Consider the following 19689-nt stretch of genomic DNA (forward strand, 5'->3'; position numbering starts at 1 on the left):
CTTAAAATTGATCATGTTGTGATATTTTGAAATATAAAAGTCAATTGATTGTCCATAATATCGCTATTCTATTTTTTCGAAGAAATGTTTGTTAAAAGAAAAGTCCAGCACCAGCTGGATTTGAACACACAACCTGTGAGTTAGTAGTCAGGAATGTAGACCAGTAGGCTACAGGGGAAGTCACATGAAGAGTGAGGCGAAACAGCCCTACACAGCCCTGTCGCAGTACACGAATATAATCATATCGTTATTAAATTCTTTAGATACGCGATTCAATATTATATTCCTTTTTAATCAAATTCTAAAAGTATGCTTGTTGACTCCGGTATCTCTTTAGTTAAAGACTTCGATGCTTAAAATGTTTAGGGAGAAATGGAATACTGGTGTGTATTTTTTCTTTAAAGTACCAAGACCAGCCGTATACTGTATGTTTGTGTTCCAAAATTAATATCGTTTATGGCCTTCACACGCGTTACAGTATGCTCCTATTCTTTTTATGCTCAGCTACTAAGATTTCCCTTCAGTGGTAAAATTCAATATCTACAACGGGCACAGCAAAGACGTTTACTGTAAGTCTTTCTACGACAGACCAACAGACCACGAGTGCCCCTGTCGGTCAACCAATCACGTACCGCTGTACCACACGTCATCTTGCGTCACAATGCGCGATGCCGTAGCCAATTACCTCCGGTACGTGTCTGTAACGCGCACTTTGAATGGCTGCATCTGTATGCTTGGTGCACAATTTAAGTTTAATAAATGTATCTCGTGTACTGAATCCGTGTGTGTGTGTTCTTAGTTGTTCTGACGATTGATTGTCTAAAAGCCATAACGAACCACCTCATGTTTACTGCTACAATTAATAACTGGCTCAATAAAATCACAAAATCCCTACATTTATTGGTGCCCCGTGTGAGGAGGGTTCAGAGTGAAATGAGAATCAATCGCACAGAATAACCGATGCTGCTGTGATTTCAGCGCAGCGCCGCGGCTTCTGTACACAAGAATACAGGGTGTGCTAATAACTGCGAAAAGAAAAATCCCCCTGCTCTTTAAAGATTAGTGTAACGTGTGATGATTGGAAATCCATCTACTTGGGTGTTTACATTCCATACGGTATTTTGTGGAAAAAAGTAATACTCTTAAAGTTTCTCCGAAGTAATGACAATGGCTGCTAAAACGTCTGAAATGGAATCGCTTATAAGTACTCTTTCTAGCGACGACAATCCTGGTTACTGGAGTGGTATCGAAAAGTTGAACTTTGATGATATTGAGAAGCTGCAGTTAGATTTGGTAGCCAAGGTAGCAACCCAGCTTAACACAGGAGGTTCTGTGAACGCAGTTCAGGTCCTATCTAGTTTCGCCTTAAATCTAGCTAAACAGCTTGAACTGTCTTTGTCCGAGCTGACAAAGTTTCAAAAGCTTCAGGGAAAGCTAGAAAGGTATAAGGTGGAGCGAATTGATATGTTGGATATAATCAAAGAAAAGAAAGTGGAAAATGAAAAAAGTGAAGACTGACTCAAGGACGTTTTAGGTAAATTAGATTACCTGTCTGCTAAAGAAACTGCTGCTGAGGAAGCTAGGAGAGACCTGGAAGCAAGCTTGCAGGAAAAAGAAAAAGAAATTGAGATTTTACATGAGCTCAGCCAGGAAAGGCAAAAGGAGATTGTGTGTGGTCAGGATGAGAAAGAGAGACTGCAAAAGGAGCTAGATGCTGCCGTACGGGAAGCAAAACAGGCTAAACCCCTCCGGCATGCCAGCCCACCTAGCAGCCCGGAGCTAAGGGCTCTGCCAGGAAGAGGTTTCTCCCAGCCAGGGTCTGCAGTCGGTTCGGCATGGGGTAGATCGACGAGTCCTGCGCAAGACGCCAGGGTGATTCAATCCAGGCATAGACCCCCCGGTCCTGATCACGGCCGTCTCCCTGCCCGCGGAGAAGCCGTAAAGATTAACCTCCACTCCCTGAGACAGCTAGCAAAAGATGTAGAAAGGTTCGACCCGTCAGTGTCAGGAAAAAATGTGGAGACCTACATCGATGAGCTGAAATACACTTTGCAGTTTATGCCCGAACCAACAGAACAGGAAAAGGCTATGTTAGTAAGGAAAACTACCAGCCGAGAGGTCCACGAGTGGATGTCTAGACAAGGACCTGAGGTCTGTAATAGCTTTGAGGAGCTGTGTCAGGCAATGATCGGAGAATTTTTGGCTTTTATCGATCCCATATCTGCGGTGGCTGCTGCGCACCATATTAAGCACAAAAAAGCTGAAGCCCCTCGCAAATATTATGAGAGGCTTAGGGGCACTTATTTTGCAGGGCGGAATGAAGAGGGTTGCGAAGAGAACGTGAATTTCAAAGGGTTATTCATTGCTAATCTGGATCCATCAGTCAGGAAAATTATTGTGATGCATGGTGATGCAAAAGCGATGAAAATGGCTGACATTAGGAGGTTAGCGCAGAAAGCCTAGGGAGCTGAAGTCTCTACTTCATCAGAGCGCAAACCTGCTAAAACGGCCGTGTTCGCCACTAACGCCAGCAGGGTTGACGACTCACCTCTGCTCGAGGGAGCTGAGGTTCCTGAGCCCGCTAAGCCCTGGCGCAAAATAGGCAGGCAGGACCGCACTAAGCGTCAGAGCCGTGAACGCTCCGGGGAAGGCAAGGGCTCAGGCAGAGCCTATCATAAGGCTGGATGAAGGGAGTCGACTGCTGCCCGCCTAGCCAGGCTTGAACGAGCCTTGCTTGAGAGATCAGGACAGGATAAACCTTCCGCACCGACTGCCAGAAGCATGAATGAGCAGAGGGGGACCACGCCCCTCCTCACCCCATGCCCCTCCCTCAGTCTATCTGATTGGGTGGGAGGGTTCCTGCCTGGAGGAAGGCAGTGACTCTGAGTTGGGCGCTGACCCCACCCCTGAAGCCAAGGAAAAGGCAGGCTTCAGACAATTCTTAGGGGATCTCAGCCAGAAAGGCAGAGCAAGGCGTATTTATATCAAGGTTTCTCTTGAAAACGTCTTAGAAAGAGAAGCACTGATTGACACTGGGGCTGAAATTAGTTTGATGTCAGCCGATTTACTCAGTGAGCTCAAACGAGTAGCGAAAGGAAAAGGCATCAGACTTAAAGTAGAAACGTGTGAAATAGATATTTCTAGCTATACCCAGGATCATGCCAGGATCACACACCGAGTGTGGGTGGCACTGAGGTTTGGGCCAATGAACGTAGTGCATCCTGTTTATATCTCTAGGTTTAAAACAGAGCCACTACTCATTGGCCAAGACCTGCTTGACAGGCTGGAGCCTCTGGTGGATTGCCAGCATGGAAAATTGTGGGCTCAGGTCAAAAACCCTAAGCCTGTTTTACAGAGAAAAGGGGGGTTCAGTGGTTATGCTGTGCTCACACAGTGCCCACTGAACACTATAGCTGAGTTGGAGGTTCTTCCTGGTTCCTCTGGACGAGAAATAAATGTCTCTTCTTGCTTTCCGAAAATACAGGGAAGTCCTGCCCAAGCCAGTACTCCCACAGTCTCCCAACCACAGGAGCAGTGCTTCGAGCAGCTGCTTGACCCGCCAGGTAAAGCACACCCCTTTTTCATCCCTGAAGAAGAGTGGATCTCCCTGTCCGGTAATGAATGGGAGTCCTTTCTGTGCATCACGGCACCTCAGGGGGACTAGGACTACAACCCCGTGGTGGTGGGAGGGATCCAGGTGGCAGAAGTGCAGGTTGATGATGTAATTCTTAGCCTCAGCTCTGAGAAGTCCATAATCAGTGAAGGTCTGTTCGAGCACCTGTCGTGAAGCCGTCAGGTGACCCTGGTGACGCAGTCACAGATTCTGCGGTGGGCACCCCCACCTCACAGGCCCGTACAGAGCAAAGGAAGCTGTGTAGCTTCCATCTCCATCAGAAAAAGGAAGTTTGCTCACTACTTCTAGGTAACACCTCAGCTGATCCACTCGGTCTGTATTGGTGCAGTCCTGTTGGTTCGACTGGGCACCCAGCTGGACACAGTAAACAGTGTGCTGTGGACACAAAGAACCCAGATGCCCACTCTGTAAGTGGCGACCCCGAGAACATTTGGTCAGGTCAGACGATTCCTCAGGCCTGCCAGGTAGTAAACGAGTTGGACCTGATCGTTCCTGCGTTGACAGCAGGATTTCTGGTACGCCTAGTCCTAAAGAAGGGACAGAGAATGGATGCCGAGATGGTTTTCTTCCAACCATCAGCTCAGTTTATCAGACTGAACCTAGCAGTCTGTGGTACCCCCAGACTGGAGCGGAATGGCCGAGCCACCTGCCTGTTAGTACGGCTTCTGGACTGCATTCCTAGGTGTCAGGAGTAAGTGACTCGTCTATCACCTTGGTCAACCAATCAGGGACTGGCAGGGTGTGGTAACACCACGTGGGTCTCCAATGCCCGCCAAACTCTCAACCAATCAGCATAACTCTGTGTCTTGGTCAAAAAGGTAGCACAAGTTCAGGTCGGGGCTCTCCTTTGCCATTTTCGGACACCTTCAGAGACAATCACGTGACAACCGCTGTTGTCTGCACTGGGACTTGGACTTTGTTCTAAGCACGAGGATCCCATACGTACTCAGAATTCTGCAACGACCAACGTGAATGCTCCACTTGATCAACGGCAGCCTACAGTTGGACCCTCGTAGACAACCTGAATAGTTTATTCAGAAGCAGCGCTGGACCCAGAACGAACCAGTTTTCTTCCTGTGCAAAAGAGTGACTTGCGAGGACCCACAGTCACACTCTGTGCATAGCGACTTTCTACTAGTCAGCCGGACTACTAGTAGACCCTTGGGAGCAACGACTGCACTGTGAGCCGCAGTTAGATTCTTCCACCCATCCTACCCCGAGCTGCACCTCGACAGGTTGGCCGGTAGCCAGAGGACGGCGGGCCAACGCCTATTGGATGACCGCTGGGACAGAGTTTGTAACAGAGCCTGTCATCTGGTTTGGTGTTCGTGCTGGTAAATCCAAATCCATACATAGTGGATAAGTAAACCCCATGTTCTACATTGCGTCTCAAGAATGTAATTGTTACCTTAACACAAGTTGTTATCAATTTAATTCATGAGTAATGTATTTACCTCTGAGTCTAGTGTAACAGTGGGCAATAACACTGATTAGCGATTTGGTATAGCCGTACGGTATATTGAAGTGTATTCTCTGTTGTGTATCTCTTTGTGTTTGCATCTCTTCGAGATTATATACTGTACCTTATATTTTGATAACCCTCACAGTAAGGTCTGCCGCCTGTATCCAGGCAGACTGATACATGTTTGGTGCACAATTTATGTTTAATAAATGTATCTCGTGTATTGAATCTGTGTGTGTGTGTTGTTAGTTGTTCTGACGATTGATTGTCTAAAAAGCCATAATGAACCACCCCGTGATTACTGCTACAATTAATAATTGGCTCAGTAAAATCACAAAACCCCTACACTTTGTAAACATTTTGATAGGATAACTGATAAACTTGGTAAAGCTTTGGTTAGACGTTTCGTTAGATTTTGAGTGGGCTGTCCCTAACCCTATTTTTCCCATGAGCCCTGTTATACTTATTGCGTGATTTTGCATAATGCACGGTTTTACAGGAATGCATCTATCGTGTTAAAGCAGAGACGCCTATACTAGTTTTAATGGGAAAAACTAACACAAATGGAACACAAACAAATTTAGGGGGTTTTCATTGTTTGTGACAACTTCAATAAACTTCACATAGCTAATTTACAACTGGATACAATTTGATCTTGCCTTGTGAAACTGAAAATCCAGTTCCTTTTGAAACTGAAAATTTGAAGTACTGTAGCTGCTAATACAATGGCAAATATAATTGTAATTCTATTATCACCTGTTATGGCGAAGGATACATGTGCGTTGTTGGCTAGGTGTACGCTGTTACTCATTGGTGTAGAAACCAAGAAATTCAAGCCTGAAGTGTTCGTTCGTCCAGCCAAGCTTTATTGTATGCATACAAGGAACCACAATAAGCACCATAATAGTTATAGTACCTGTCGTAGCTCAAAGTGGATATGGTCCTACAGAACTTAAATATACGTTCACCCCCCCCCCGTCTTTGATGTAACCTAAGGAAATAGAAACCTTCCTTTGTCATCAGGAGTTTAGTGTAAACATTTACCATTTGGGTAAAGATTCACCATTTGGGGGTAAGTACAGGGGGGGAAGGCCTCTGTGATCAAGCAGGCGTGATGGTTACAGTTCAGCATGTAAAAGCCATTAGCAGGCTCCATCACTGGTTAAGTCTTGGCATGTTCACATTGAATTGCATGTTCTGTGTTCATGTTAGTGGTTTTATAATAAATCAGCCCGCGTTGTTACTTCATCATTTCTCATAGGCATTTCCGAAGACACCCGGGCAAGGCTCCTCTGTGAAGCTGCTGCTGGAGCTTGGCTTCGCCTTCTCCATGGCCCTAAAACTTCAGGACTACAGCAATAACAGTTGCTGTACTTCTCGAGATAAAAGTAGCACAAACTATTTTCAATAGGGCATTGTTTGTGCGATTATAGGTGGTCCAACTCCATTATTATTATGAGATGGTACGGTTTCTTTAAAATTAAACGTTTCCTTCACATTGCATACTACAGTTTTAAAATGTCGGTCACATGAATTGAATATGTGAACAAAGACTACAATATTCACAGATATTCTGAAACAATAGCAATGAATACATAAAGGCAATGAAACGTATCAAACTGCAGCTTTACACATTTTAATATGTACTGGTAGTTTGTAAGCTGATGAGTTTTTGTTGTACTATTTTGTGTCTAAGGAGGAAAAATGTCCAATGTTAAAAAAAAGTACAATGTGACATAAGGTAGGAACGTGATTCATCCGCAGAAAAAAAAAAACATCATGCCAGGCTGGCTTTCAGGATGTTTATGTTCGGAAGAACAATTGGTGGGAATAGGAGAAAACTTATACAACAAATGAAACAGCACAGAATATGCATATATGTGTGATGTTTAACTTATGGGTGATCTTTAGAAATGAATTATGCAACTCAAACATGTGGAAATGTCCAAAGGTTCACGGTTTTTGGAAGAATGTATTGCATATAATTTCACAGATACAAGAACCCGTTTAATGTAAAAAATAAACTAACAGAGAACGAATAATTCACATCACCTTAATTAAGGATGTAATGGTATTTAGATGATAAACATTTAATTTGTAGAGCAAACCAAGATACCAGTCATCAGGGTCTTTCTGTACAATGTCGCATGAATTTGGGCATGATTCGTCCACAGAAAAAGCAACGTATCGGGCTTGTTTTCAGATGTTTGTGTTTTGAGGACCTATGGGCTGGAATAGGAGAAGACTAAATATAACAAATGAGACATTACCAATATGCATGCTTGTGGGATGCTTGTCTTATGGCTGATGTTTATAAATTAATTGTGGAACTTTTAATTGCAGAGAAGGAGAATGGGATACGTTTTCAAAAGGAATATCAGACAGCACAGAACAGGAAGATCGTGGTGATAAGGTAGACTGATCCAGTACTTTGGTGTTTAATTATCTATTTACTCTTTTTGTGCAACGTTTTACATCCCACTGTAACTATTGTGACCAAAACTGCATACAGACTCAGATATTATGAACAATGTTCAGAATGATACAAAACGTCATTTTCAGCTCAAATAAACGCTTTTGTGCAACGTTTTACATCCCACTGTAACTAATGTGACCAAAACTGCATACAGACTCAGATATTATGAACAATGTTCAGAATGATACAAAACATCATTTTCAGCTCAAATAAACGCTTTTGTGCAACGTTTTACATCCCACTGTAACTATTGTGACCAGAACTGCATGCAGACTCAGATTTTATTAACAATGTTCAGAATGATACAAAATGTCATTTTCAGTCCAAATAAACGTAAACGTTAATAACCACTTTTTTATGCGCGGAAACCGGGTGATTTTTCTACCTTGTGATCAGCTTAGAATCTTTGCCTGTCCCTGCGAAACTCAGGCAACCATGTCTTGCTCGGATGAGATGAAGAAGATGAAGGAAAATGTCTACAAGGTGAGAGGAGCCCGAGACCCTCAAGGACTCAACAAATACGAGAGGGACAGGACTCTGCTTCTGCTGTTGGCTTGGTAATGTAGGAAAATTCGTTCGTTCCCTTGAATGGTAATTTGTAATGGGTATGTCTGATTAGTTGATTAATGAAGATCTAGTAGTAAAAATAGCTTCTAATATTTCTAATATAATATTATTTCCAAGATAAACCAACTTCGGAGAGTAGGCAGCAGTGATGCCAGAGAGAGTGAGTTCACAGTGTTGTCAAGGTATTGCTTATTGAATTTTTTTTACATTAGGTTTTTACTTTGATCAAGTTAAAATATCCACAACATTTAACTGAAAGATACCTATGTGTTAACCACTGAATTTGCAAGGTGTAAAACTGCAAAATTGTTTTTTAAATATAAGGATTACAGTACTACATTTGGTCCTAAATATTTGAGTTAATAAACATTGAGTGGAAACTCGCTTGAAAAATGTCTAAGCTCAGTGAGAATTTGGTTCTCAGACTTATGACAAATGAATTGATGATGGAATTCAAGTTCGCTGGCACAAACCAGAAAGACAGTATTCAAGAAAGAATGGACTGCAAAATACTTTTTCACAGAGGTTGGTACAAAGGCTGTATGTTTAATTTGTAAGGAAAGGGTTGCAGGAGAGAAGCCCACATAGGGTTCGTTTGAAAAGAACCCAACAGTTGGAAGAAAGTACTGTGAAAGAGATGGAGATGGATACAGTTTTGTTTAAGATTGTTTGGTTAATGTTTTTGTTTATTGTGTTTTTTGATTGTGGTGCATTATTAGAAAAAAATGATAGGAAGAGGATGTTTAACAATATGAAACATATCTTGTATGGGAGAGATTTTGAAAGTTTTACCATTTAAATAAAATATGTCCAAGCAAGACCTTAAAATAGTTACATTTAATGTTAATGGAGTACTTAACCCTATTAAGAGAAGTAAGATTTTATCTAAAATGAAGAAAGAAGGGGCTCATATTGCTTTTTTACAAGAAACACATTTGAGTGTTTTGGAACATGAGAAATTAAGGAGAATGGGTTTCTCAAAAATCTATTTCTCCTCATATAAATCTGGCCATAGGAGAGTGGCTATACTGATATCTCAAAAGGTTCAATTTGAGTTGCTTACAGAAGTTAAAGATAAGGAGGGGAGATATGTATTAGTATTGGGAAAATTGAAGCGGAATTACTAACATTATTTAATGTATATGCTCCACCTGGTAGTGATTTTAGTTTTTATAATAAAATGGTCGATTTGATGGTTAATGCACAAGGGATACTGATTTGTGGAGGTGATTGGAATGTGCGTCTTAACCCCAGGCTTGATTCTACAAATACATCTTCTCAGAGAGAGAAGTCACTGTATAAAAAGATTAATGTACTGATGGAGGAAATGGGAATAATAGATCTTTGGAGAGATTTCTATCCAAGTGGGCGGGATTACACTCACTATTCCTTCCCTCATTTGGTATATTCAAGGATTGATTTTTTTTTTTTACACAAGAGAGATAGACATAGGATCCAAGATTGGGATATTGGTAGAATTGATTTTTCAGACCATGTTCCTATGTCATTGTCCATACGATTAAGTAATAATCGGGGAGATACAACATGGAGGATGAACTCAAGTCTGTTGAATGATCCACAATGTAAAGAACAGATAAAACAAGAAATAAAACTATTTTTGGAGGAGAATGATAATGGGGAAGTGAGACCAGAGATGATATGGGACACATTAAAGGCAGTTATAAGGGGGAAAATTATTGCTCTGAGCAGTCATAAGAAGAAGGTAAAGCAATTACAATTATCTAATCTGAATATAACGTTAAAAGAGTTGGAGAAAAAACATCAATAAAAACAGGATTAAAAAATCATGCAAGAAATAAAGAAGCTTAGAAACAAAATAGATGTCTTATATACACAGGAAATTGAAAAAAATATATATTTACTAGACAAAAATATTATGAATCAGGGTCAAAATCACTAAAGCTGTTGGCAAGAAAATTAAAAAAACAACCGACCGATAATACAATATATAAAATAAGGGACCAGAACTGTAACGGTGTATTATATAAATGGGAAGAAATTCAAAACACTTTTACGAATTATTACAGAAAATTATATACACAACCCCATTCAGAAAGTGAAGAAAAGATGGATACTTTTCTGGAATCTCTCAGTTTACCAACTCTTACGGAAGATCAAAATAATATATTAAAAACGACGATAACACTAGAAGAATTGAATTCAGTGATTACGAGCCTCAGAGCTAATAAATCACCTGGAACTGATGGTTTTAATTCAGAATGGTATAAAACCTGTATAAAAAATGGTATTGTCGGATCAACGCGGAAAGGGACCTGAGGGACTGCTGTGTTTATGCCTTCACTGAAACCTGGCTGAATGCATGCGTCCCGGACACCGCCATCCAGCCAAAGGGGTTCACCGTTTACCACATGGACAGAAACCACCAAGCAACCAGCAAACACAAAGGCGGAGGCGTTTGCTTCCTGGTCAACAGCAAGTGGTGCACCGACGTGAAGGTAATCTCTAAATCCTGCTCGCCGAATCTAGAACACCTGACCATAAAATGTCGACCCTTTTATTTGCCGAGGGAGTTTTCTGCCACTATTATCACAACCGTTTACATTCAACCTCAAGCCTGCGTGGAAGCAGCACATAGCGAACTCCACGACATTATCAACAAGCATGAAAACTCCCACCCAGAAGCCGTCTCAATTGTAGTTGGCGACTTCAACCACTGCAATCTGAGGAAAGTACTGCAAAAATACATTCAGCATGTCACTGTACCGACAAGAGGAGGCAATATTTTGGATCACTGCTACACAACAATAAAAGGAGCATACAAAGCGCTTCCCAAACCAAGTTTCGGTAAGTCAGACCACATCGCTCTCCTGTTGCTTCCTGAGTACAAACAGAAGCTGAAGACCTCCCCCATTGCGAACAGGTCAGTGCGTTGTTGGTCTGAGGAGGCGGAAAGAAAGTTAATAGACTGCTTTGATAGTACAGACTGGGACGCATTCAGAGCTCCCGACACAGATTTAAATGAGTATACGGACGCGGTCACCAGCTATATTAAATACTGCACCGACATTTGTGTACCAGAAATGAAAATTAGGTCATTTCCCAATCAGAAACCGTGATTCAACAACGACATTCGCAATAAAATAAAAGATAGATCCATCGCGTTCAAATCGGGGGACAAAGAGCTGGACAAGAAATCACGGTATGCATTAGAGGAAGCCATAAAACGCGCCAAACGGAGCTACAGAGTGCGGCTTGAAACGCAGTGCGCTGACACCCGGAGGCTGTGGCACGGATTACAGTCAATCACAGGCTACAAGGGCTGCAGCCAGGAGATTGACACGAACAACGCATCCCTGCCTGATGAGCTGAACCACTTCTATGCCCGCTTTGATGCTCTGAACACGGGCAATGCTGAGAAGACCCCAAGTGTGCAGGGCGAGTTTGTTCTGAAACTCTCAGAGCAGGACGTGCAGAAGACTCTGAGCAGGGTGAAAATCCATAAGGCTGCAGGGCCTGATGGGATACCACCTCGAATCCTAAGGACATGTGCAGCCCAGCTGACCACAGTGCTTACGGACATCTTTAACTCCTCCCTGTCACAGTCCATGGTCCCCACCTGCTTTAAAAAAAACACTATTGTTCCAACCCCCAAAAAGACAAAAGTGACATGCCTGAATGATTACCGCCCAGTAGCATTAACATCTGTGGTGATGAAATGCCTGGAGAAGCTGGTTTTGTCACACATCAACTCCTCCATCACAGAGTCCCTGGACCCTTTGGAGTTAGCCTACTAGAACAACAGATCAGTGGATGATGCTGTCTCCCTGGCTCTGCATACAGCCTTGGAACACCTGGACACTAAGAACTCGTATGTGAGAATGCTGTTTGTGGACTACAGTTCAGCATTCAATTCCATCATACCCAGTCAACTGGTGACAAAGCTCAGGGGATTAGGTCTGCGCAACTCTGTCTGCAACTGGCTGCTGGACTTTCTTATCGAGAGACCACAGGTGGTGCGGATAGGCAATAAAACATCAACACCATTCACCCTGAGCATTGGAACCCCACAAGGCTGCTGTCTGAGTCCAAGGTTGTACTCCCTATTTACTCACGACTGCACAGCAAGACAAGCAACAACCGCATCATTAAGTTTGCCGATGACACCACTATAATAGGACTGATCAGTGATGATGACGAGTCCACTTACATGGATGAAGTTGTACAGCTGCTTAGGTGGTGTCATAGCAATAACCTGGACTTGAACATAAAGAAAACGAAAGAGCTAATAGTGGACTTTCGGAGACACAGGCCATACACTCACAGCCCACTCAGTATTGATGGAACGGAAGTGGAAACAGTCACCAGCTTTAGGTTTTTGGGAATTCACATCTCTAAAGATCTAACCTGGACTGTGAACACTGACTCTATCATGAAGAAGGCTCAGCAGCGCCTTTATTTCTTGAGGTGCCTCAAGCGATGGGGGATGCCAATACATGTGTTGGTGAACTTCTACTGCTGCACCATCGAGATCGTCCTCACCAACGGGATCACCGTGTGGTATGGCAACACCTCTTCGCAAGAAAGAAAGGCACTGCAGAGAATGGTCAATATGGCCCAGAAGATCATCGGCTGCGGTCTCACCGAGATTAAACAGCTCTATGAGGACCGCTGCCGTGGTAGAATTCTGGCCATCACAGAGGACAGTCACCACCCTGGGCATGAGCTCTTCACCCCACTGCCCTCAGGCAAGAGATATAAGAGCATAGGACACTTACCACTAGATTCTTCAATAGCTTCTATCCACAAGCAGTGAGACTGGCGAACACATTTAGCCATCCCCCTCGGACCACACCTACACCATCACCATCTACCTCTTTATGATTTCTTATCTATTGCACATCTCCAGTCATTGTTTACACGTCTGTATTGTTTACATTCAAACTGTCTACATGTTTACTTGCACATTGTCTATTGTTTGTTTGTATATTGTCTTGATGCACTGTTTGCACTTTGTTTTGTTTTTTACACTTGTTTTACAATCCAGAGACTTTCTGTAAGTAAGAATTCCATTGTACCAGTACCGGTTACATATGGCAATAAAGTTCAAGTTCAAGTTCAAGTTCAAGTTCAAGTTCAAACTTTCTGAGCTGAATTAATACCAAATCTTCTTTCTGCTTGTAATTCAGCATTAATTGATGGGAAAATGCCCCCATCATGGAAAGAGGCTATCATCTCAATTATCCCTAAGGAGGGGAAAGATAGATTAGATTGTGGATCGTTCAGACCAATCTCAGTCCTTAATGTGGATTATAAAATTTATACAGCAATACTGGCTAAAAGAATTGAAAAGATTCTCCCTCATCTGATACACTATGATCAAACAGGGTTTATTCAAAATAGACAAACCCATGATAACATTCGACGCACATATCATGAACCATATTTAGCAACATAATTTAGAAGCTTCTTTGATGAGCCTAGATGCAGATAAAGCTTTTGACTCTGTTAGTTGGAAATACCTCTATAGGGTTTTAGGTAGGTTTGGGTTTTGTGAAAATATTATTAAAGGTATTCAAACTTTATATGATAGACCAACAGCACGAATTAAAATAAATGGTTATTTATCTGATAGAATAACTTTAGAACGAGGGACTAGACAAGGCTGCCCTTTATCTCCATTGCTTTTTGCTTTATATATAGAGCCACTAGCCCAGTGGATACGACAAAATAACAAAATAAAAGGTATTTCTATACAAGGTAATGAGCACAAGATAGCACTGTACGCAGATGACTTTTTTTTTATATCTGGAGGATCCCACTAGTTCATTTCTAGAAGTAATGAAACTCTTAGATAGCTTTGGCTTGCTGGCAGGCTATAAGTTAAATGTTCAAAAAACACAGATTCTAACTTTTAATTACAACCCTCCTGATTTATTAAAAGGCAAATACCACCTTAAGTGGGACCAAAGTTCAATGAGATATTTAGGAGTCTATTTACCAAAAGATATTTCGGTATTAGCAACAATTAATTATGGACCCCTTATAACTAAAATTAAAGCAGATATATCGAAATGGAGCCTAATCCCCTTTATGAGTTTCAGTTCTAGAATTGAATCTGTAAAAATGAATCTACTGCCTCAATTACTCTTTCTATTTCAAGCTCTCCCTGTAGAAGTCTCTGCAAAACAATTTTCGGAATGGGATAAGATGATTTCTAGGTTTATTTGGCAGGGGAGAAAACCTAGAATTAGATTCAAAACATTCCAAATTTTAAAAGATAAAGGGGGTATGGCTTTACCAAATTTAAAAGATTATTATGCATCTCAAGTTAAACCTCTCATTAATTCCTGTAATCCAGAGTATCAAGACAGATGGAAAGATATTGAATTGTCCCTTGTAAATAGCCCCCCAATTCAGGCACTATTAGGTAATAGAAATTTAGACAAAATTACTGAAAAAATATTAAATCCATGGATAAAGTTTCAATTAAGGACATGGAATATGATCACAAAAGAGTATAATTTAGGTGAGGCAGTAAAGATACTCAGATGGTGCACCTATGATACGGAGTTTAAACCAAATAAGTTGGATAATAGATTTAAATTTTGGATTACAAAATGAATAACTGCATTTTGTAATATAATGGATAAGAATCAGCTACAAAGTTTTCAGTATTTGAAGGAGAAACATAATTTGGAGAATTCAGATTTTTATAGATATCTTCAAATGCGCCATTATTTTAATAAGGAGATTATAAGGGGAGATTTAGATATTGTTAATGATGGAGTAGTGAAAATAGTTACAGAAGTCTACAAATCAGAATTAGGTAAAGGTATTATATCTAGATTATATAAAAGGTTTATGGAAAAGAAATCATATTCTACAGAGTATATAAAAGATAAATGGGTGAAAGAAAGTGAAGTTAGAATTTCGAATGAAGAGTGGCTTAAAATTTGTGAATTTCAATGGAGATGTACTAACTCACATTTATGGAGAGAGTTTTGCTGGAAAAACATTGTTCAATTTTTCATTACTCCAAGTCAGAAGGTGCACCATACTGAGGAAAACTCTAAGTGTTGGAGACAGTGCGGAAACCAAGGTAATCATTGGCATATATTCTGGAGCTGCCCTCAAATAAGGCTTTTCTGGAAGGAATTACATGAGGCCCTGGAAACTATATTTGAAAGGAATGTACCCTTTACATTTGAGGCTTTATATTTTGATTGGAGGGGAACGGATGAATATTTGTTTGGAGTCCTTATGTCAGCAGGGAAGAAAGCTATAACAAGAAAGTGGCTTCTCACAGATCTACCAACAACGAATGATTGGATTGAATTAATAAAAGAAATATATATAATGGAAAAAATAACATTTTCACTAAAATTACAAATGAAAAAAATTGTCAAATATTGGTCTAAATGGGTTCAGTACATTAAACCTTTAAGGTCAGATTTTGTTGAGATACAGAATAACTGAAATTTAATAAGATACATTTATATAGTCTACTCCCTTTTCATATTCATAAATGTATACATCTTCCTTCTTTTGAATGTATATAGTTTTGTTAAAAAGTTATATAATTGTAAAAAACTAGGGGAACAAACAGGAATTTGTGCCTGCAATGTAAGGCTGAATAATGGATGTTCATATGTAAAATGGGTTTGTTTTGTTCTCTAAAAATAAATAAAATTTAAAAAAAAAAGAATGGAAAGTTTCTGAGAAAAAGTGTTTTATCCTAAAAATGTTGTTTACAAACAGAGCTGTGCTGCAGAAGCAGCTGGATACTTAGACCAAAGTAACAAAGTGTGATAGCAACCAACTCGTCAAGGGCACGGGATGTTTTAATAATGTTATGCTCCATCCGGACCCGGACAATTTTTGAGAATTGGACGAACCTTGGGGGATAAAAACTTATCCTTTTAGAGAAGCGTCTGGAGAAATCCGCGGCTTATAACGGGTCTGGGACCCTGCGAGTGGGACTCGTGAAATGAACATATCTTAACACAGACGTGTGGTTTTTGCTCTGCGGAGCAGTTAATGTGATAGTGTTCTAGAAACAGTAAGGCATTGTCGACAATGGGTAATGAGAGCTCCAAAGGCAAAGCTGGGCTGAGTGGCCCAGCCAAGTACAAGTACGATAAGTTTGGTGATGCGGGAATAAAGTGTCTTCCCCTTTGGAGTAAGTTGGGTTTTCCAGAGAATGGCAGCTTTAGTCCACGACAGGTTAAGCAGCTTAAGGAGAAGTTGTAGGAAAGGGAGAAAAAAGGAAACAAGAAAGTAGACTGGAAATGTTTTGAGCTGTAGAAAAATGAGGTGCAGGCTAGAGAAAGGAAAAGAGAGAAATGGAAAACTTGAGGAAACTCCCATGAATATAGTAGGGAGAGAATATGGATTGGTTTATTGCCAACTTTTCAGTGATTCCATGTTAGGATGGACGAATGAGCAGTGGCCTCGAGACGGGAGTTTTCAGCCATGGGCCATTAGATTGCTGCATAAAATGACTGACCCTCCAAATCCAGGAGGAGATCCTGATTGGGATTATGAGTATATGAGAAAATGTGTGTCAGTCTGGGATGCATGTGGAAAAAGATTCCCACCCTTGCTTACTAACACTGAACAGATGATGCTGAGCACATCTAAACTACCAAACCCCAAAAGAAATGGGAGAAAATACACCACTGCCTTGCGGCGTCTAGTTGCTCAATGTAAGCCCATGAGCAGCGAACTAGAGACTGGTTTTCAAAAGACCTTGAAGCTTGACTATGGCAATGTGAGCGACACGTTCAACCCAGACGTGGTGTATGATACTGTCATCAGCAGTGGCTTTCAGAACCAGCTAAACGGCATTTACCAGAGAATAGAAGCAAAGTATCCCCCCAAAACGGACTGGTTCACCTTGAGACAAACCAAGCAAAAGCCTGGAGAAACGTGTAATGATTTCTTGGAGAGACTGACCCCCCTTCAGTAACCTCAGTGGCCTGCCCCCGCCTGCCTCTAACGACGATGGCTCAGTATATGAAACTCAACTTACCCATCTTTTCGTGGATGGCCTGCTCCCTGAAACAGGGAGCATGATGAAAAACTCATGCACCGGCTGGGACACCGCCCGGTTTACCGAGGTGTGCCGCCATGCTTACCATGCTGAGAGCATCAAAGAATGAGAAAAAGGCACAAAAAGACAGCGATAGCTACACCACTTCCAGGTGACCCAGCTCCATTTCTGTCAAGGAGGAAGAGGAAGGGGCTGGGGTAGGGGACAAGGAAGCTGTGGCCGACGAGGAGGCTACCGAGGAAGAGGAAGATGTCGAGGAGAAGGAGACCACGATGCATGTTTTCACTGTGGAAAAACAGGACATTGGGCAAGAGAATGCCCCAAAAAGGAGGGGGGAGAGGAAGACGAAGGGAACTGAGACTCAGGCCCTCCGGCTGGAGTAACAGTCAGCACACCATGGCAATGGGAAAAGAAAGATTGACTATCTCCGCTAGGAGAGGTAGGGCCTGAGGGTACCGCTTTCATATTTCCTTCCATCTCCTCCCGTTCCCAGCTGCCCAAAGTCACTTTGCATATTAATGGCGATCCCTATGACTTTTTAGTTGACACAGGTGCGACCCATTCCCTGCTTAGAGACGACGCACACCGTTTCAAGCTCTCATCGAAATCTATCCTGACAATAGGAGTAACAGGCACTCCAACAAAGGCTCATTTCACCACACTGCTCACTGTGGAATGCCAGAAGCATGGGTTTGGGCCCACCAACAACTCATTCTTAGTTTCAAAAGAATGCCCTGTTAATTTGTGTGGCAGAGATTTGCTCTGTAAAATGGGCCTTGTCATAATCTGTTCAGAACAGGGGCTCGATCTAACCTGCAATGAAGACTGCTTGCCTCGAACCGTGCTTGTCCAACACTCCCCCACAGTCCCGGATTATTACTACAGCTGGGACCTATTGGGAAAGGATGTGGGTCAGATTTCCCAAACGATTCTGAATGACGCAGCCAGACTGTTGCCTGGCCAGGGCAATTTTCAAGATATTGATAATTTGCATTGCATGGCCTCGGTTAGTTTTGGGGGCCCAGATGAAGGGTTTGAGGAAGTCTGGTTTAGAGATGGACAGTGCAGTGATAGACTAAAAGGGAATGGTTATCTTGTCTCAAGAGATTTTGCTGCCCTTGCCGTGACCCTGACTACCAAGCAGCAGTCTCTGTATCGGGCAGGGACACACCCGCACGTGTCTCTAGCAAAAGCTGCAGGCTTCCGCTGGCAAGATGTGGGCGTCTTTGCCCAACAGTGCGTTACTAGCCAGGCGTGGACAGCCCCAGATGCTGAACGCATTAGGCGTAACTCTGCTCCCCAGGCCAGCTGGCATCCCTGCTCACTTGTTTTTAACACCTGGAGGACAGTGCACCTGACTGCCTCTGACGACAGGATGGGCCGATTGTTTGCCTCAGTCCCAGTTGACACTTCACACCCTACACTGGAGTCCCGGATTCCCTCTGGGCTGCCCACAAGTACGATGTGGGCCTGATAAAGGGTGTCTTCCTCCTAGAGGTGGTAGCAAAATCTACCTTTAGTCCCTGCAGGCTGCAGTATCCGTTGAGACCTGACGCTGAGGCTGGATTGGAACCTGTTGTGGACAAGCTGGTGGCTGAAAAAATTCTCATCCCCTGTCCAACGTCTCCATGTAACACTCCAATTTTCCCAGTGAAAAAAGCCGATGGGGAATCTTGGTGTCCGGTCCAGGACCTGCGGGCAGTAAATGTCGCCATCCATGCTCGAGCTCCAGTGGTCCCCAACACGACCACCATTTTGTCTTCTGTCCCCGGGGACTCAAAGTTTTTCTCTGTCATTGATTTGGCAAATGCTTTTTTCAATGTTCCGGTCCATCCTGAGTCTCAATTTTGGTTTGCTTTTACTTTTAAAGGTAAAAGGTACACATGGATGCCCCAGGGGTATACCGAGGCACCTACTGTTTTCTCCTTGGCACTGCAAGAGTGTCTCTCAGGGTTCTCTTTTAAGCATGGTAGCACCCTCGTCCAATAGGTGGGCGACCTGTTAGTCTCCTCCTCTACTGAGGAAGCCTGCACTCTAGACACCAGAGATCTCTTAATTTTTTTAGCTGAAACCGGTAACAAGGCCTCACTTTCTAAAGTACAGCTTGTTAAAGAATGTGTGTGTTACTTAGGTCACGACATCTCCGCCAATTCTCGTTCGATTGGCACTGAAAGAGTGGCAGCCATTCAAAAGGTTCCAAAGCCTCGAACCAAAAAGGAGATGATGTCTTTCCTTGGTTGTATGGGATACTGCAGATCCTGGATTCCTGGCTACGCCAGACTGGTGCAGCCCCTATCTGACATGACTCATGCTCCAGGTCTGAACATGACTGACCGTTTGACGTGGACTACCGACGGAGAAAAAGCTTTTGTCGAACTTAAAACAGCTCTGATGTCAGCTCCTGCTTTGGGCCTTCCTGACATGACTAAGGGCTTCATGCTGACTGTTGACGAGAAACATGGGTTCTACAGCGCTGTACTTCTCCAGGCCCACAGCGATCATTTTAAGCCTGTGGC

General features: G+C 42.4%; 1 pseudogene; it reads left to right on the forward strand.

Moving 5' to 3' along the window:
* The first annotated feature begins 16197 nt into the window (after positions 1–16197).
* On the forward strand, positions 16198–17594 carry LOC148830743 (uncharacterized; annotated as a pseudogene).
* The last annotated feature ends 2095 nt before the right edge of the window (positions 17595–19689 follow it).

Source organism: Atractosteus spatula, chromosome 7 (genome assembly GCF_055471065.1).
Source record: "Atractosteus spatula isolate fAtrSpa1 chromosome 7, fAtrSpa1.hap1, whole genome shotgun sequence".
NCBI classification, from domain to species: domain Eukaryota; kingdom Metazoa; phylum Chordata; class Actinopteri; order Semionotiformes; family Lepisosteidae; genus Atractosteus; species Atractosteus spatula.